General features: G+C 34.0%; 1 protein-coding gene across 1 annotated transcript in view; it reads left to right on the plus strand.

Annotated features, from left to right (window-relative positions):
* Positions 1-20,559, plus strand: part of LOC121443471 (dachshund homolog 2-like) — a gene marked incomplete at its 3' end in the record, with an annotated part of 382,748 nt that overhangs the window by 1,161 nt on the left and 361,028 nt on the right. The gene's annotated exons all lie outside the window — the stretch shown is intronic.

The raw sequence follows: 20,559 nt of genomic DNA on the forward strand, positions 1-20,559 counted from the left end.
CCCGCTGTGCAAAGCTCCCTGGTGCAAGGGAAAGTAGATCAGTCTTATTTTTTACAAAACGGCTAGGACAGATGCCATTTTCCTGGAATCCTCCCTTTTGGGCCACCTGCAGAGGTTAATGTGGGGCATGAAAAACTGGGGCTAAGACTAGGCAGAAGCTTGGTGCTGAAGTTAGTAGGCTTTTTTTTTTTTTGTTGAGAGAATCTACCAGCTCCTCCACCGCAGACAAATCAGTTGGAAGAATCCCATTTCTCCTAAGAGAAGATTGTTTAACCAGTAATAGATAGCTTCTCAGGTCATAAGTATATCCCCTCCATATCACAGTTTAGAAGTATATTGGAGACTAAATGTTCATTTGCACTCCGAAGCCACTTAGGGGAATGAAAAGAAAAAGAAACTACTTGGAGAAATTTGACATTCAAAAATATAATTTAGGCTTCTCAATGTTTATTCCATTTCTTGTCTGGCAATATCTCAAGAAAGTAATCATTTGACATATGAGATTAATATACAAATGGAGAAATTGCAATTCATGGATGGAAAAGGGGGCAAAGAGCTTTGCTGTAAAGCAGTAACATAGTTTATCATTTTATAAAGAACTTCTGCTGAGGTCTATGACTTTAAATGATTACATTTCTGGGTCTGTGGACTGAAACTGCAACTACATTGTCATGTCAGTTGTAAAATCCAAATTGCAATCTTTAGCGGAAATGTACTGGCAATGTATAGGCAAACTGTTGCTTACTAGTACAATAAATAACAGTGCTACAGAACTTATAAGAGAATCCTTTCTTGTTCTTTTGAGCAACGATCTTCTGTGTGCAAGCAACCGAACAGAAACCAGTTCCTATGGAAGCTCCTACCTGATTCGCATGTGAGGCTTACAAACCTGGCTTATAGATGAACTTTTCATAAGGTATAGGGTGAAGCACTCCAAAGATGAACATTTTCTTAATGGCTTTAAAACTCAAAGGGTGAAAACCTCCTTCATGGTTTTAAAATAGAAATATTTTATAAAAAAATCGAAAAATTTTATTTTGCCTGCAAAGAATATTACTAATATACAAACTCAGTGAGCTACTAGAAGTTCTGATGGAAGCCATGTGATTCCTTTACGGATATTCAGACACACTCATGACAAATAACTGCAGACAGGAAAAGCCATTTTCATCTTTCTCCTTCACCATCTCTCTGCTTCCTCCTTTCCTTGTCTTAGACTCCCTTCCCCTCCCCCAAATGTTCATTTCTAAAGTGCAAAACTTTATACAGGTATTATTTTCCTTTGTGAATAATTGATTCTTTCATTCATTTTTGAAAAATATTTATGGGTTTCACTCTAAAAGTAAACAGGTTATCATTTTATTGTGATTTTGATTGTTTTCATGAATAAGAACTTTTCTTAAATTGAGAGATACCAAAGAGAAAAATGATAAATTACTTAGTATTCTGAGATAGGTAATTTTATACTGTTTTGGGACTCTGCTATAATATGTTTTAGGTAACTGTTTTCATCTGATTAAGCTTTATTCCTTATAATTTTCATATCCAACAGTTTTACTTGATTTTATATAAAACAATTATAGGAAAGTATTAAATATGAGGAAATAATTTGTGACAATGCTTCATGCATTCTGTTACATTTTATAATATGTTTTGAATAATTGTCTTGCAAGCATTAGAATCTACAATTGTGAAAATTATGAAAAATATTTTATGTATACAATACACAAAGAAGGTGAGGAAAACAACCAGACAGAAATACATATAACAAATACATTATAATTTTTGATAGAGAAAAAGTACAATTACTGTAATGAATCTAATTAATGATAAAATAACATGAGCAAATTTTACTGATGCAAATACCCTCATAAATGTGTTAATAAATTTGCAAAATTTGATGCTTATGAAAAAGGCTTCATAACTGTAGATGTCATTGTTTATATGATCTATTACTTTAAATACCATCTGAAGTTAGTGTTCAGGTCCATAATATTTCTGTGGCTTTAATTCAGTAAAAAGAAAACTAAGGGGTATAAATAGGCACTAGGTTCAGAATAATAGCATAAAGACCGTGAGACACAAGGTCATTAAGAGAAAAGAAATGCAGTAAAAGAGCAGAATTCTGTCATAAGGAGGGGAGATCAAATAAACATTCCCAGGAAGATGAGTGATGTTCCCAATGGAGACTTGCCTAAAGAGGATTCTTCCTCAGGATTCATGACTTACCTCTTCTAGCTAAAGCTGAAGGGGAGGAGAGTACAGGGGAAAAAGTATACATTCAGTTGAGTGTAAACACATACTGATGGATATAATTTCATAAGATTCTGTCGAAGGCCTATTATTGTAATGATACTTTTGGCATTTTTTCCTGAATAATAAGCATACTTCTTCTTCTTTGTCAAATACGTGGTGACGAGTATGTGTCCTGACTAGTTTTAATTTGTACTCTTCTCTATGTTATCTCATATAAAATTGATCATTTCAAATTTCTAATTTTCAGAAACTCTAATGTATTGCCTTGAAGTTGCTTTTTGATATGGTTCAGTGCAATCCATACTGAAGTAACATGAGTGATCAATATCTATATGTATATATAACCATTTTTAATAGTACTCATGATAAGAACTCTATTAGTATCATTTATTTTAGTCAGTTGTTGAAACACTCAATGTTGTCTTCTCAGAAAAGAAGTTGTGAAATTATGTGCACTTCAACTGCTAGAGAATAGTGCAACAAAACTCGTGATCATTTATTTTTCTATTAGGTAAGATGAACTTTTTATCATTGCACTGATTCCTTTGAAAAGGGCTGTACAACATTTCTCTTTCTGTTCTTTTACTTGAAACTTAGTAATGAAGACATTATTTTTACAATTTTTAAGAAAATGATGATTCAAAGATCCCCAATTATGGAAAAATATCTTCTTTTAAGATTTTGAAGACATTTTTGTTTCATTGCTTTACAAGAAAACTTGGAAATTTTTATGGCAGAGATGGAAAATTCAGATAGCCTATGTGTAAAATCTCTACTCTTTGTGTACTGGATCTTCCTTACTGCATTCTTCCTAGTATACGAGCAGTCATATACTGAATGACAAATTGCTCTTACTAAATATGCAAATAGACCAATATATTCTAGTGATATCTCATTTTACCCGACTTGCCTACATAAAAGTAACATTGTCAGATTTCAGGATCAGCATTTTGTTTCATTTGGGGGAACAATTAATTAACTGTTATTCAGTCACAAGTATAGCTAAATAAATGATTGTAAAAAACAAGAGTGTATGATCAAGAAAGCCTTACTATAATTATTTGGAGACATTATTTGACATTATTCAAACAAATTTGTCTTTACAATTGAAATTCCCAATGGTTCACTTAGATTTTATTTGACAGTATATACACAGAACACGTGGGTTTTTTGATGTTGGAGTAACTTAGTGTGAATTTAATGACAATTATGATATTTAAACTGTTTTCAAATACTAGAAAGATGGTTATTGTAAGCACTCAACGAATTTGACTTTGCATTAAATCTCGATGCATCCGTTAGCGTTCACAATCCATACAGAGTAACATAGTTGACTGTTGTTTTGCATTGACAATAAAATTCAGCTTCATCAAGTTTTTAAAGAGCTTGTGTAACTTTTCTGGGTTGGTACTTAGTATTACAGCTATTTTCATAGATAATGAAACTGTTATAGAAATGAATCTGGGTAATGAATGCATGTCTCTTATTTCATAGAGTGGAGATGAGGTAGTCATTGTCTCTTAAAATCAGCCACATAACAGCGATCTTTAGTCTTGTATTAAGAGAATGCTGTTAATACTACAATTATAGCATTGCAGTCATATGTCAATGTATAAAACTTTAATGTTTATCTTCATTTTAAATGTACATTTCTTCCTACTTTTTTTTTAAAAATAGCTAGGTACTCTAGTTACTGACTGACTGTTCATGTTTACCTCACATATGTACATCTTAGGTGAGGCACGTGATAGAGTAGTACATATTTGGAGCTTTATATGTCATATTATTCTCAATGCACACACAGTACATGAATGTCAATAGGTAATTAGAATGTGATTGTCTTTTATATCTTTTTATGTAAAAAATTCCAGCTATTTGAAGAAGTCATGAAGTTTGAATTATTTAATGCTATTTAAGTAATCTTATTTTGTTTGGGTGCCTTAAAAATGCTTCTTGTAGATGAGTATAATTGTGATGATTCCTAATCACAATACTTTTCAGCTGGCAATATAGTGTTTCCAAAGATAAATGCTATTTGGAATTTTCCCTTTCATGTATTTCAAATGTGCTTAAACCAACCTAGTTGATCTAAAATTGACTATATTGTGTTTATGGCTAAAAGTCATCCTGAAAGCAAAACAATTAGGTATTAATGATATTCTTGTTGCATATTCAAAAGGTCTCTAGTAGCATTTTTTTCGTCCCCTTTTTTTCCGTTTCACCAGCTCAACCTGCAAAACTCTTCACTGTCACTTCAGATCACACAGTTCTACAAAGATAAAACAACATTTAAACACATTTGCTTTGGAAGGGAAATTGAACATTTGCACCCAATAAGCCTGATTGTGGGACTGCATGCAAATTGTGTTTTGATTTATCTCTTTTACACTTTTTTCCATTTGAATTGTTCTTGCATTAATTTCACCAAGCGGCTCTGTGAGGCTGCAGATGTTGCCCTGTGTTTAATAAATCAATGAGACAGATCTGAATGAATCACTTCAGATGGATTCTCTGCTCGGTTTGATGTCTAGATGTTATTCTTAGCTTGTTATCATGACAGATGCATTAATGTTCCCATACACTGCCAGCAATGTCAAAGAGATTGAAGCTTTTAAAGTGGCGGCATCCCTTTTTTTTCATTTTCTGCTAGAACAACTACATTTATATTATTTTATTTAGAAATCAGAGTAAAATATCAAAGCAGTCATAAGATTTTTCTGAAAAGGATTTTTAATTTTCATACTATTTTTTTTACCATTTTTAAAATGGCAAAACAATATATTAGAAACCTAAATAGAGAGTAGATGCTTCATAATGCTGGTCCATTAATATTTAATCATGAAACAAAAAATGAGAATTAGTAATATATTATTGGAACACATTGAAAATTTCATTGTAAGTAGAATAATACTCTATACAAATTGATTATAGAAGGGTGTTAGTTTTTAAAGCCTTACTAATAAGCTTTCTGTTGGCTTAATGCAGCTGCAATATAGTTTTACCAAGGGATTTGGAACCCCTTCAGTCTATTTATTGTGTATTAATCATTTCCTCACTTTGTGAGCCTGAAAAAAACCTTAGAAAATTTTATTACATCTTAGCATATATAATGTATTTATATTATGATTTTTGTGAACCATAAAACATTTTTAACCGTAAGTGTGACGTCTGTAGTTTAATATTTTAGACTAGAGAAGAGCATATGCATACACCTAGAGGACATTCATATAATTATATTGAAGTTACTTCCCTTCACTAAACATCATAACTTCCTACCTTTCACATTTAACCTCTTGTCTCATTATATTGATTTTCAGAGAAAAATAACAGTGTCAACTGACATGAAACACAGATGAGACAATATTGTAGGAGATCAACTTTTAAATTAGTATCAGATATTTGAAAATGAAAAAAATTTCAAAGGAAATTCCATCTTTGATTTGTTTAATTTTGCAAAGAATATATATTTTAAGACAGCAACATTTAAGGCTGGGGGTGTGGCTTGATGGTCTGTCACCTGACTAGCATGTGCAACACCTGGAACTTCATCATCAGCATATATAATGAATAGGTTTTTAGAAGGAGATTCTCTTTATAGAAATTTATAACATTCTTTAAACACCAGTGTATTGTTAATTTGACTAGGACATCAAGAAACAATGTGAAATGATAAGGTTCAGATAACCAATCTTTCCAAAACTTTCTCTTCAGGTAGTGATTTCAGAGGTTCAAATGTGGCTTATGTGCTATAGTCAAGTATGAAAAGAAAGTTATGAACTTACCCGAATAGTTACCTTGGTTCTTAAAACTTTGTTTAAAACCTGTGCATGTCTTTACTGTGATGTCTCATCTCTTTCTTTTTTAATGCTAAACTTATATATTATAATTGGTGAAATTATTATACCAAGACTGAGGATACAAGGTTCAACATAAATTATTTTATATAAAATTGAATATAGCATATTTAAAGAGTAACTGAATTTTTTACATACAATAAAATCTAAGGAATCATTATTTCACTTCAGTAATATTAATCATAAAACATCACTAATCCTAATACTTTGTATATATTAGACATCACATCCACATTTGTGGAATGAATATAATCAGATACGTATTTATTGTTTTTACAAAATTATTTAAATTCATTTCTGCTCTTAACATAACTGCTACTTATAGTTACACGAAGTGTGCAGTTGTAAGAGATAACCCTGAAATTTTAAGTCCAGTGTAAAATCATTTGTAATCATGCCGTAAAACTCTCATAAATACACATACAAAGGTATCAGCCTAATACGCTGAATTAGATTCTTTGACATGAATTATGTTCTGTTATAAATTATGACTTCTTAATGTTTTCTTTTACTGAAAGCCCAGGGGAAGTGTTCTAATGTTCTAAATAGGCAAGAATTAATAAATGGAAGAAGACTAATGCCATAAAATTATTTAGTTCTTTAGACTGGTACATTAGTGCAGCACATGTGGTACTTGACTTGGGTCCCTCTTTTCAAACAGCAAATGCTTGTCTAAATGATTTGATAAGACAAGATTCCATCTTTCCTTCTCTAATGGAAACATAAGTATACTAAGAAACATGATTCATTTTCCCCAATTAATTTGAAGTCTCAGTAATATTCTAACTCAAATTTACATGAAGTATCTTCCCCATTACCTAATTAAAGGAATAATGTATTCTATCAATTAAAATTAGTTTTGAAAATTAAAAATTCTTTTTACATAGGAACCTTGAGTTTGAAATTATTTCTATCTATGTACTCTTTTGGCCATTGTGATTATTTAATATATTAGTGAAAACCCTATTGAAAAGTTTTTAATTGCACTACTGGAAAATAAATAGCATTGGAAAGTTTCTAAAATAATGACACACAGAGGTTTTATTTCTGTATGACCCTTTTCATTTCTATACCAATTTATTGCTTACTATATAGTGCAGTGTGTATGTTAAGGTATTGAACATTCAATTGCATCTGTGTCCTATGATCTTATCAGGTTTCTGGCAACTGGTAACAGCATTTAAGTTACATTTGGTCTATGTGCTATTTATGTGATGGGTTAAAAAGAAAAAAAAAGAAGTAATATTGATCTGTCTCTGGATTAAAGTTTGAAATGGGCAACAGCCTGAACACAAAAGGCTTTTTTTATATGATTTCTCAGCTTGCCATTGATCTTCTAGTTTTATTGCATTCATTATTTATTAAAAGAATTTGCAAGCTAAACATAACGTTAAGCTAGTTTGCACACAGGGACCGCACTTAGGAAATTGAATGGAAATTGCATTAGAGATGAACATCTGTGCTATTTTTCCACTCATGTGTTTATGGGTTTGTATAAAAGGTGTATTGGATTAACAGTTATAACCATTATAGCTTACAGCAATATGTTAGATTCAGAGCTTTCAGATATTTTGGTAGAATTCTGTTTCCCACATTTGTCTAAATAACATGGTACTGTCATAACAAACAGTAGTTGGATAAATTTAAATTATTATACCACTAATGCATTATTTATATTCTCTATCAGTTGTGTGATACTCTGTTGTACTAAAATAAAGTCATTAAAACAACTCCACAGTCATTGGGTAAAACTGTATCATCATCTCTTTTTGGCCTTCAGTAGTGCAGTATATAAATGAAGCCAACACAATCCCTATTCTAAGAATTATAAGTCAGTTTTTTTTCCCAGTGTTACTGGAGAGTGACCCTAGAGCCTTATACTTGCTAGGCAAGTACTCTACCCTGAGCTATACTGTGGGCCAAAGATAGTGGAGTTTAATGCCCTATTAGATTATTCATAAAAAAGCTTAACATAGCTACCCATAAGTTGTTATTTTGTATGTATGTTAGATGACTATCCTTATGAAAGTATATACATATAAACACTAAAACTTTCTTCTATATAACAGTATCAATATTAGGGAAACTTGACTTTGATACAATTTCCATTAAGTTCAGTATTAAGAAATTTAGTTCTACCCAGTTGTTGTCACCTAAAAGTTCATTTGAAGATATATGTCAGACTTCAAGGACTCTCTTTTTTGACTTATTGAAGGCATTTGTAAAATTAGTTATTTAAGTTTTGTGTTTTAAATAAATGAGACAGAAATGCTTTATCATTCATTTTGATCCTGCATTATTGATCAGATTTACTTTGCTGTGTGTTTAGTAATTATGAATTATATACCATATGATATCAAGGCATATAAGAGCTACTATTTTTGTGGATGTATTATGTACTCATTTCTATATTTATCACATGTATATAATCACATTATCTCTCATCATAGTTACTAACTTAAACAATATTTGAGATTATAAATGTTTTGTACTAACACTTGTCAAGTAATCCCAAATTTTCATAGCCATATCTGAGTCATGTATATATTAGTAAACACTAGGATGTTTTGCACTCTTTAGAATAATACTAGGAGATCAAGCTAAAATAGTGGGAGATATTAAATATGTAATTATAGATGAACGTTTTGCTTCCATGTGAAGAAGCTTCATTTTATTTCTGTTATGAGTTTTAAATTAGTTGAATATTCTAGCTCAGAGTTTTATTTTTTGGCGTGTTGTACTGTGCAAGAATTTATTTCAAAAATTAATCTGAAATGATAAAAGGTATTTGTGTTTATTAAGAAGACATTCACCCTTAAACATAAGTAACTTTGGATAACACATTTATTCCCAGTGTACACACACACACTACACACATTGATGTTAATGGGAAGCTTGCTATTTTGAAAATAGCCTGTAATCTACTAAACTTCTAAATTTATTTTGAGGAAAAATTTATGAGTATTTGCTAGGTTTTTATTTGAGGAAGACATAAAGGAAGTTCATTCATAGAAAAAGTTTACTGCATAGTACAGTTTATGCATAGTACACTAGTTTTTGGTTTCAGTTTATAAGCCAATTAGAGCACAAAGTTTGAACACATAACATCTATAGCACATGATGTTTTCCTATTAAGTTAATTTGGTTATTCATTTCAGCATATATTTAGTAAGAACCTATTATGTGCAAGGCTGTTTATTTTTTTATTTTTCCATTCAATTATTTACACTTCCTTTCCTTCTCCCAATCCCCTCCCGTTCCCCCACACCCCCTCCTCCCTCTCCCACCCTGCTTGAGAGAGGGCAGGGTACCTTGCCCTGTGAGAAGTCCAAGCCCCGCCCCCCCCTACATCCAGGCCTAGGGAGCTGGGCATCCATATAGACTAGGGTCCCAAAAGCCAGAACATGCCGTAAAAACAAGTCCCAGTGCCTTTATCAATGGCTTCTCAGTCAGGTGCAAGGCTATTTATGAAATGGATAGTCTTGTTTTTTTGTTTACAGATAAACTAAGTTGAATTTTCTTATTACATAATTAACTTTCAGCTATATTCATAGCATGTAGAGGGAAACCTCACATCACCTTTTCTTTTCTTTTTTTTTATTTTGCAGTTTATTTATTTATTTATTAAAGATTTCTGTCTCTTCCCCGCCACCGCCTCCCATATTCCTCCTCCTACCCCATTCAACTCCCCCTCTCTCATCAGCCTGAAGAGCAGACCTGGTTCCCTGCCCTGTGGGAACTCCAAGGACCACCCACCTCCTTCCAGGTCTAGTAAGGTGAGCATCCAAACAGCCTAGGCTCCCACAAAGCCAGTATGTGCAGTAGGATCAAAACCCAGTGCCATTGTTCTTGACTTCTCAGCAGTCCTCATTGTCCGCTATGTTCAGCGAGTCTGGTTTTATCCCATGCTTTTTCAAACCCAGTCCAGCTGGCCTTGGTGAGTTACTTTTTTGTCTAAATAAAAAGAAAGACTTTAAATTTAACATAGTAAAATTAAATATGCAAAACAGTTATCAAGCAAGAATTATAGTTACAATATTTATATCTACTTTATCTTTTATCACAACTAAGAAAAACTATAACTATCTATTCCTCAATTCCATTAAAGACTCCCAAAGGATATAATATTATCTAAGTTAACAGGAAGTACATTATGAACAACTTACAAAACTCGAGAATTGACAGAGACATCTCGCTGCCTGGACAGTTACCTGAAGTTCTTCTGTAACATTGTAGGCTCCCATCTTCAGCCTACTGGCCCATAGTATCTGTCAGATATTTCCATGAAGCAGGAAATTTAAAGATCTCTTATGCCTTGTACTGGCAAGGTCATGAGTTGCTTTTTTCTGTGTCCTGCAAAATGTGTGACAGTTCTTTCATGAAGCAGAAACCCTGACGGACTGTCTCACCTGTAGGCAAGTTCAGCGGTCATTTTTTCTGTGGGTCCTGCATGTCCCGTTCATACAGCATAACATCAAGCAGTCCAGGCAAGAGCAGTTTTGTGTCCAAATGGATTGTTTAACAAACTCCATAAGCAGCCTCTTCGATGCCCATTTTCCTTTTGAAGTAATTGGTGCTGCCAGGAGCAGATGAGTCTCATTGTTATGAAAAGTCCCAAGTTCTTTAACATTTTAAATGCCATATTCTGTTAGTCTTAATAACTATCCATCTGAAATATATCTCTGTACATCTAGAAAACCAAAGTAACATGACTGCAAGCTTGACCACTATAGATGACTATTTGTTAACTATCTGTAGTTTTAAATTATACATTACATTTTTTAAATGAGCTGCACAAACACAATGCCTTAATCAAGAGTAGAAATATACACATAACAAAATTGACCTTAAATTTGTATCAATAAACCAAGACCCATATCAATGCAAAGTATTAATCTCTCTCTCTCTCTCTCTCTCTCTCTCTCTCTCTATATATATATATATATATATATATATATATATACACATACAGAATATGTATCACAGCTAAAATAACAAAACCCTACAAGTCCTGTAGTGTAACAATGGTCGACCAGAAACAATTACTTAAACAACTACAGCATATGTGTCGCAGCTAACAAATATGGATTGGGTCACTAACTTAGTATATTTTTCCCGAAATTACTCTTATTTTGGCTGTGGAAAGAGCTATGTTAGTACTCATAATATACTAGTAGCCTGTCGTAAATTTGGCAGATTTCATGGAGCCAGTTGTTAATTTAACATGATGCCCTGAGCTTACAGACCCTAAATGACAATCTTCTATTTATAAAACAAACACTTGAGGCCACCAGAGGAATTATGACTTACAGATTAAAGGACAATTCATGCTTATAGTTCCAAATCAGAGTATTAGGAAGTATTCCTGCTTTATGGACGGAATAATTCATTCTCAAATTGTAGTTCAGGAAAGAAACAAAACGATCATGATGTTGATCACGTCTCAGCAAGAGCAATTATTTTGACATTGTGACCTCTGAAGAGAATAATAACTCAGAGTTTAATTACTGTAAGTTCGTTTGATATAGCTACACTCTCACATTTGTAGTTGTTTTAGATTTGCTCTTGCAACACTAAGGACTTACTTTTTTATTATTATTTTAGGAGCATTCTTCTTTTTGTGAGTTTTTTTCTGTAATACCACTCTGTCACGGTCTGAAGTTCTATTTTTTTTTTTTGCAGTTCTTTTGAACAAATGACTGCTCTGCTGTGCATTCAGTTTGGTGATTTCGTTTTGTTTCATTCCTTGGATTTTTTTTTAAATTTCTAAGAATACTGCTGGTTTCAAAATGTAAATATAATAAAGAAACTCCTCTGTTTAGGTCTTTTTTATATTAGTGAGAAAAATATATAAGTATTTGATATAAACATATCAAAAAAGAAGCAGTAGAGTGCAACATTCTTATTCCAATTGGTTTCATGATCTTAAAGAGAGGCATGCTGTATTTGTTTTGTTTCAGGCTATTACTGTCATAGCTTTATTTGGGCATGGGGCAAGGAATTAAGCTATTAAAACATAAGTGCATAGAAAACTTGATTCAATATCTCTCATGCAAAACTAGGATAAACTAGGATGTAGGCAGTGTAGAATGTATTGGTGGAGACTTTTTCACAGAGTTTTTGAATGAATCTCTCATGCTAGGGATCAATCTCAGGGTCTTACACATACTGAACATGTGCTTTAATACCTAACTATATACTGCCTCTGGATATCTTTTTAAGTGGTAATTTTATTCTAGTGGTGAGCTGAAACAAGTTAATGTACTAAAAGTGTAGGCAGAGGCAAGCAGATCTCTGTGAGTTCAAAACCAACTTGGGCTACAAAAGAGAATTCCTGGCCAACCAGGTCTACATAATGAGATCCTGTCATAAAGAAACAAACACCATAAACAAACAAACAAACAAAAAACAAAAGACAAAACCAGACAACTTAACATTGTAGAAAATGTTACTTTAAAGAAATTATATAATATTGATGAATGCATCTTTGAGAAGTTATCTTGCTACTATTAGCTTGAGTATAGCTTGCAATAGTACATTTTTAAAAACAATCTTATTTTACATACCAGTCCCAGTTCCCTTTCCCTCCTATCCTCTAGCTTGTCCACCTTTTCCTTACCACACACCCCATCCACTCCATAGACATAGTGAGGCCTCCCATGGGGAGTCAACAACGTCTGTCACATCTCTTGAGAAAGGACCAAGGCCCTCCCCCTATATCAAGGCTGAGCAAGGTATCCCTCCATAGTGAATGGGCTCCAAAGAACCAGTTCATGCACTAGGGATAAATACTAGTTGCACTGGTAGTGGCCCAACAAACTTCCCAAGCCACACAACTGACACCCACATTTAGACGCTTCAGTCTTATGCTGGTTTCCCAGCTGTCAGTTCGAGGTCAGTGAACTCCCACTTGCTCGGGTCAGCTGTTTCTGTGGGTTTCCCCATCATGGTCTTGGCCCCTTTGCTCATAATATTGCTCCTTCTTCTCTATGACTGATAGGGGTTAGTGAGAAACCAGGCAATAGAGAAATTCCCAGGAAGCCCACAAGGATGACTCTAACAAAGAATCTAAGCAATAATGGAGAGGGTAACTTAACTGCCCTTCCCCTAGAAATAAGATTGAGGGCTACCTTAATTGTTATCACAGAACCTTCATTCAGCAACTGATGAAAGTAGATACAAAGTTCCACAGGTAAGCCCTGGGTTGAACTCCTGGAGTCCAGCAATAGTACATTTTTGAAACACATTTTTAGTATGAAGTTTCTACAAAGGGTTAAAATTTGGTTTTGGGTATATGTGTGAAATTTATATTGAATCTAATGGTGAATAGGTTTGTATTTTAGGAAGTAATTTTAATTACTGCATTCAAGATTATATAGCATTAAAACTTGAAGTAAAAATGTCAAGGTTGCTTTTTTAAATCATTTCTTTCCTTAATAGTAAAGTTTTAATATGAAAACACACTTTTAGTCTGGAAATATATCTGACAGTTTAAAATTACTAGAGAGGTATTACTAGCAAAATTTAGCTAACAAGATGTCTGGTCACTTTGCATATGGTGTCTTTGGTTAACATTTTGAGTCATTTAGACTTCTCCCACTCAATGCTAATCAGCATTATCCATGACAGTAATAAAGCTTTCAATGCTACTATGGAATAATAATATATCCATGCAGAAGTTCATAGGCTGCAAAACTGCTCCATATTTGCACTTAATCATCACTATAATTGTATGAAATAGATCATTTGATCTCAAATTTAGGTTAGAAAACGGAAATGTAAGTAAGTAAAATGAATTGCTTAAGGGCACACAGTCTAGTAAAGAGAGGTAATTTGAGAACCCAAACCTTTTGTGCCTGCTATGGTACAGTGTACTCTCTATGCTGCCTGCAATGATGGACTTGAGCAAATAAGATTAGGTAGTTGTGAATTATTCTAGGTAGTTAGGCATTTATGAAATCTCTAGTGCTGACAAGTGGAGATAAACTAGGAGAAATACTACTCAAAAACTTCAATAGAATATCTTTAAGGTGCTTGTCCTTATAGAAACAACACCATTTAATTATTTTTATAAATAGAGTAACAAAACTCATTTGGATAGAGAGTCTTCCTTCCTTCCTTCCTTCCTTCCTTCCTTCCTTCTCCTTCCTTCCTTCTCCTTCCTTCCTTCCTTCCTTTTCCTTCCTTCCTTCCTCCCTCCCTCCCTTCCTTCCTTCTTCCTTTCTTTCTCCTCTTCCTCCCTCTTCTGTCCTTTTTTCTCCCTCTCTTTCTTGAGACAGAATCTCATTATGTAGCCTGGGTCGACCTGGGATTTTCCATATAAATCGTGGTGGTCTCGAATACATAGAGATCACCCTGTCTCTGTCTCCTAAGTATTGGAATTAAAACCATGCATCACCATGTCTGGCAAGACTTATTTACTTATGCATGCATAGAAAGTTTGGAGAATCAGCAAAAAGTATTCTAAATTTAAAATAGGAAGGAACAATAGCCAAGAAAGTGTGCAGAACTTGCAATAATTAATCAAAACATAATATTGAAAGGATTTATGAATCACAACAATTTTTTCTTCTGTTTAAATGTCATTCTGTGATGTGTAAGTGCCTTCAGAGAGGTTTCAATTCTACTGTAAATACAATACATGCAAATATGCAGAGATTATTCTCTGTCCTAGTTACCTCTATCTTTCAATTTGACATGATATAGAGTCATATTCAATGGAGCTTAGATTGAGGTATTGCCTAGATAAGTCCCTGTCTTGGGGATCTGTCTTGACTGAAGATTGATGTAGGAGGGCCCATTCTGCTGCAGGTGGTACTATTCCTAGGCGGGTAGACCTGGGCTATATAAGAAAGGTATTAGCTAGATAGTAAGCAAGTCGTCAGAACACTTCCATTGTTTCGAATTCAATTTCCTGCTTCAGTTCTTGCTCTGAATTTCATCAATGATAGACTGTAACCTGGATATATAAGCCTAAGTTGCTTTTGGTTAGTGTTTTGCATAGAAAAAGAGATGAAAGCCGAACCCCCTTCCTCTTTGTCCCCTCCTTCACTCCCTTCCTCTTTTCTTCCCATCCTTCTTTACCAAATAGGTATGAGATCTCCCTTCTGTTAGGCGTTCTTCCTTTTGTACATGTTTTAAAAATAAACAAATGGAGTGCACCACATGAAAGCAGATTCCATTGCATGTTAGAAGGTAGTAAGTACTATGGATAAAATCAGAGCCAGAAAAGGGGGTTGGAGTCAGTTGAAATTTTAAGTAACATGGATTTGTAGCTCATGTTGAGAATGTGAGACTTGTTTACGGGCTTGAAGGGGAAGGGTGTTAGCATGAAAGAATTTCAGGGAATGAATGCCAAAGGTTGAGGAAACATTTTGACCCAAAGACGTAAAACAGCAGCATTTCCAGTGTATTTGAAGAACATGAGAATGCTAGTATGGTTATAGGTGGAGTGAGGGAATAGAACTGGGAAAGGGAACATGATGGTAATGATGGAGTTTGCTTACACATGTCCCTTTGAGGCATTTGGAGGTCTTTAACGTTCACCAGGAATTTACATAATGGGGGAAAGATTACGTTGCCAGGTTTTAAGAAAGGATATAAGACTTAAGTTTTTATTTATTTATTTATTTATTTTAAGTTTTTAAATTGTCACTCTGGTGGCTAGGTTGAGAATAGAGTTCAAGTGGGATGTGGTTGTGTGTGTGTGTGTGAGAGAGAGAGAGAGAGAGAGAGAGAGAGAGAGAGAGAGATCGCAGCAAGTGACAATACATTTAAGGCAGGAGTGAAGGAGTGATTTAAAAAAATCAGATTGAAAGTGCATGATGATAAGTATAGAAGCGAATGGGTCAAGAACTTTTTAAGATTTTTTTATTCCGTTGGAAGACATAACAGCATTTGCTGTTATGAATAATAATAACCCAGTAGAAATAAACCAACGCAAAATGATATGGTAGGCAAGGGGGGAGTATTGCTGGTGACATTCTATAGTCAGAGATTAGGTAGGAAGTGGGAAAAAATAGAGACTTTATCACTAGGTGGAACCCAGATCAGTAAGTATATGTTCATACGTGGGGAAGCTAGAAATGTGGATAGAGATTTAAGTTAGTAAGTTATTGTGGCTTCAAGGAAATTATTTTGTTTTAGTGAAGTGGAAATAGTTCATTATTTGAAAATAAGGATTGAAAAAGAGGTGTGGAAAGAAGGTAATAAAAAGAAGGATTTACAAGGAAAATTTGAAATAGCCTTCGGGGTAAATACAGTACTGAAAAAGGCAGGCATCATTACATGTCCATTGATCTTTGTGGTCATAAATTTAAAAGATCAATGAGGTTTTGTGTTTTTATTTCACCACGTAGAACTGCCTGAATACTGATGCAGTCATTAGCTAATCAGATTTTATAAGAACAGTCATTTTGTCATCAAGGCAGTTTCATAACAAAGCAAAAGAGGCAAGAGAATTGAGTATTTTTGTAATAGATAATTACAACAAATGAAAATGTATTGTAAGTTGTTGGATAGCAAGATGAGAGACAGCGAAAGAATGGGAGTGAAAATCGAAAAGTTCAAAGTGTTTTCAGCCTTGGAACACGGAAAGGAGTGAAATACAGTCAGCAATGACCACAGAGCTAGAGACACCAGGTGCAGTTATGATGGTTCCAGTGTGGAGGGTATGGCCATGGCTTGAGTGGCTGAAGTAAGATGGCAGGATTCCTGGTGGAGAGGATGCCAAGAAGTGCAAATACAGGTGTGATGCTCAGTAGTGTCTACATTTACATTTTTCTAGAATAGCTAAGGATTAAAAAAGAAGTCAATATCTATTTTTATAGATTTCTACTATGTATAGTTGTGCTATCAGGGATTGTTTTGTTAACATTACTCCTATTTGCTAAGTTCTTCAAGTTCTTGGAATCCAAAAGTCTGGTAATTCACCTTTATTGAAAAGTTTTTAAAGCAAGCCATATTCACTACATCATAAAGGTTTGGATATTGAAACAAATAATCTACAATTTGCCACAAATGTGCCATGCTTTAGATAAGCTGTATTTGTAGAATATTCTGAAATGTAACATTTTCTAAGTCACTGATATAGTGTTTGGCTTCCATTATGTAATGTTAATATTATCTGACAATGGAAGCTACAACAAGTTTTATTATAAATTGTTTCTATATCAGGAATATTATTGGTTCCATGGTGTGTATTTATTGAAGCTATTAGTGTGCCATCTCTTCATGAAGAGTAAATTAATACTTTCATTTATTATATCATTATTTTTTAAGCAAAATACTATACAAATCTAGCACAGTGTATACCTATGAAGTAGTCACCATTCCTTACCTATGGATAGTTCATAATGCATTCAAAGTGGCAGAAGCCAAATCAATATATATTTAACACCTGCTGTTTTCTGACTTATGCATTATTAACCTCGCATGGAAGTTACTTAAGAAGCCCTTGCTCTAGTTATTACTTCTCAAAAGCACTCCTAGTGTACTTTCAGGGGCTCAGCGACCTTGGAGGTTTGATGATGAGGAAACAGTTAAGCTTTCAATCAGGTTCTCATGTGAAATCATTGCTGAGAAAAGCTAAGAAGTTTGTGACCTCAATCTTAATTCCTTGCTAATTACCTAGGAAACAAATTTGCTCTGGTGTGGCTTACCCAGCCATCACCTGATATCCTAATAGAGTAGTTGGGAAGAAGGGTTTGGTCAGCATTTGCAAACTCCCATTAGATTCTGTAACGGATTCTGAGTGAGTTTTAATTTCTGCAGCTGGAGAATAACAAGGGAAGCCAGATGTAGTAACATCTGCTATTAAGACTCCTGTTTAAAGGCAAAAATGCAATTCCATTGTAATTATTTTATTTTAGCTCTGTTGGATTGATTAAAAAAAATTTCCCCCTCTTTATTTAGCACTGAAAAAAAGCATATGTACACACTAAAAACTGGGCTATCTCAGTCAGGAAGAGCAGTTCAAAACATCATAGACTATTTTAGATCCTTGAACCCTAATATCTGTTGCACAAAAGTAAAGTAGAGAAACACGTACTTACACATCTCTAATATTTCAAATCTGATGGGAAGAATTTCTTCAACATGAATCATTGGTAGAGTGGCACCAATAGACATGCCAAAGTGGATACAGAAAACCCTAGGAGGCTTGATTCTACATAAAGAACTATAGGTAACGAAGGGATGCTGAGAATGTGAGGGACAGTCTTAGAGCACACAAATTGGTTGTCCAGTACAAAAGGTCATCCCTTAAAACATACATATGAGTATAATTACACAGACTGAGCAGGATGTATTTAGGGACATGTGTGTTTGTGTTTTGTATGTGTGTATGCATATAATAGCTATTAATAAAAAAAGAAGCCATGAATTTGACAAAGTGCAAGGGGCATATGAAAAGGTTTGAAAAGAGGAAGGGAAGGAGGAAATGATGTGATTATATTATAATCTCAAAAATAAAATTAAAGAAACTGAATGGAAGTGCAATGATATAATATAAACTTTTCAAGGAAATTGATATCAGAAAACAATGAGGTTGAGATTCCTTCCCAAGAATAATTACCCCATTCAAGGTCTTGTTGAAAGAGCAATGTTTAAATAGCTATCTAAAGAATTACCTCTGCAGGAGTAATTCTCTCATATTCAGTGATCTTTCTAAACTCTGATTTGCAGGATGTTTGTCATATACTTGTGTGTGTGTGTGTGTGTGTGTGTGTGTGTGTGTGTGTGCGCGCGCGCACGCGCACAATGTTTAAGTTTTAAGGTAGGTGTTTATGTTTCTTGCTCCCCAAAGTAGCAGTATTTTGTAAATTCCTCCGCTTGAAAACATTCTGATGTGGTGTTTTTATCGCTCACGGTGCCAAACATAGTATGTGATTGTAAGTAATAGAAATGTTTTCTGTTTCTTGTTTTCTCAGTGTAACTGTGAGTTCTTATAATTGCATATATTTACTTTGGGAAATGTTCTATTTTAGAAAGATTTATTGCTTTACTTTAAGAGTATGTTATTCTGATTCTGACTGACAGTTCCTCTTGAATAATGGATGTCCAGGTAATTATTATACAGGTCATGTGGACACTCTCATCTTCTTTTAGTTTTCATTGAAGAATATGGAAAATGTTATTCACAGAACTCTCAGGATTTCTACCATTAATTGAGATAGTGTATATCAAGTTCTTAGCACATAAAAAAGCTTTGCAAATGTGAGTCCTTGCCATTACTTAAGTGGTGTTCATATTAATAAACGTGCACACACACTTTCTGAGCACAAATGAGAGAAAATTTCAGGATAAGACGAAGCAGTTTCTAGCAACTTTTGTAATGAGGTCTCAATTAACTGGGTTACTGTGACTGACATTGTACACACTTCAGTTTCTAAGAAATTCCTCTGTGCTGACTTCTTAGGCTGATATGGCAGTTGGTAGGCCATTTATTACTAGTTCTATTTTGGTGGAAAATTCAGCCTTGTGTGTCATTTAGAGTTTGTGACACATGTACCCTCCCAAGGCTTAATGAGTTGTCTACAGATGGGCTGTTATTTATTACAGTCATGTAGAATAAAATTGATTGTCTTCTAAAATTAATTTTTCATTTGCCTCCAGCCTTGCTTTAATAGAGGACACACAGTTGCCTGTTTGCAGAAATACTGTTTAATCACATTAATATCTCAGCCCCCCAGGCTGAAGAAGATAATTGTACAAACGAACAGTAAAATCTGTATCTTTAACTTCTTTTTATGATTAAATTATGCAAATGACTTCTCTCCTGCCCTTCCAAGCACTAATCATCTAATTAGGAATGATGTGTTAAAGGGATGGTTTTGAATCAAGAGAGGGACAAATGCAGGAAACAGAGAATGGGAACTGACAGTGCAAGCACTGAATGTAGAGTAATAAGCAGTGGAGGAACCTGTGTATTTCCTGTAAAAGAAAAGGGAAAACAATACATGCATTCTGTATACCTGACATGTTGTTGGCTCTGTCGGCAGTAAAGAAAATAATTCTCAAGTTTTGATGACATCTTTTTTGAGATTAACTTTAAATCATCAGTAAGGATTTTTAACAACATATCTAGTAAGATGCTGTCTTGTGATTTCTATCCATGCAGGATAATCTACAAACATCGAAGAATTGAAAAGCACCATTATAATGTAAACAAAGGTTTTCAGATCCTTCTTTACATGAAAGCAACAATTTTTACCCCCGAAATCTTGACAAAAGTCTGGATACAAGTCTACAATGAGCATACTTCTCCTTTGAAAACTAAATATTTATTTGTAAACCTCAGTTTAGAAACATCTAACTATGATTCTGTATGTCCGCCTCTGGAAATAATTGTAAAGCCTTTCTAGCATTAGTTATGATGAAGTATGCTTGCAATCTCAGCATTGGAAAGCCTGAGACAGAAGGATTGCCATGAATTTGGTGCTTATTTGGG

This window comes from Microtus oregoni, unplaced genomic scaffold (genome assembly GCF_018167655.1).
Source record: "Microtus oregoni isolate MIOR12 unplaced genomic scaffold, Mior012 000107F_ref0000227, whole genome shotgun sequence".
Taxonomy (NCBI): Eukaryota; Metazoa; Chordata; class Mammalia; order Rodentia; family Cricetidae; genus Microtus; species Microtus oregoni.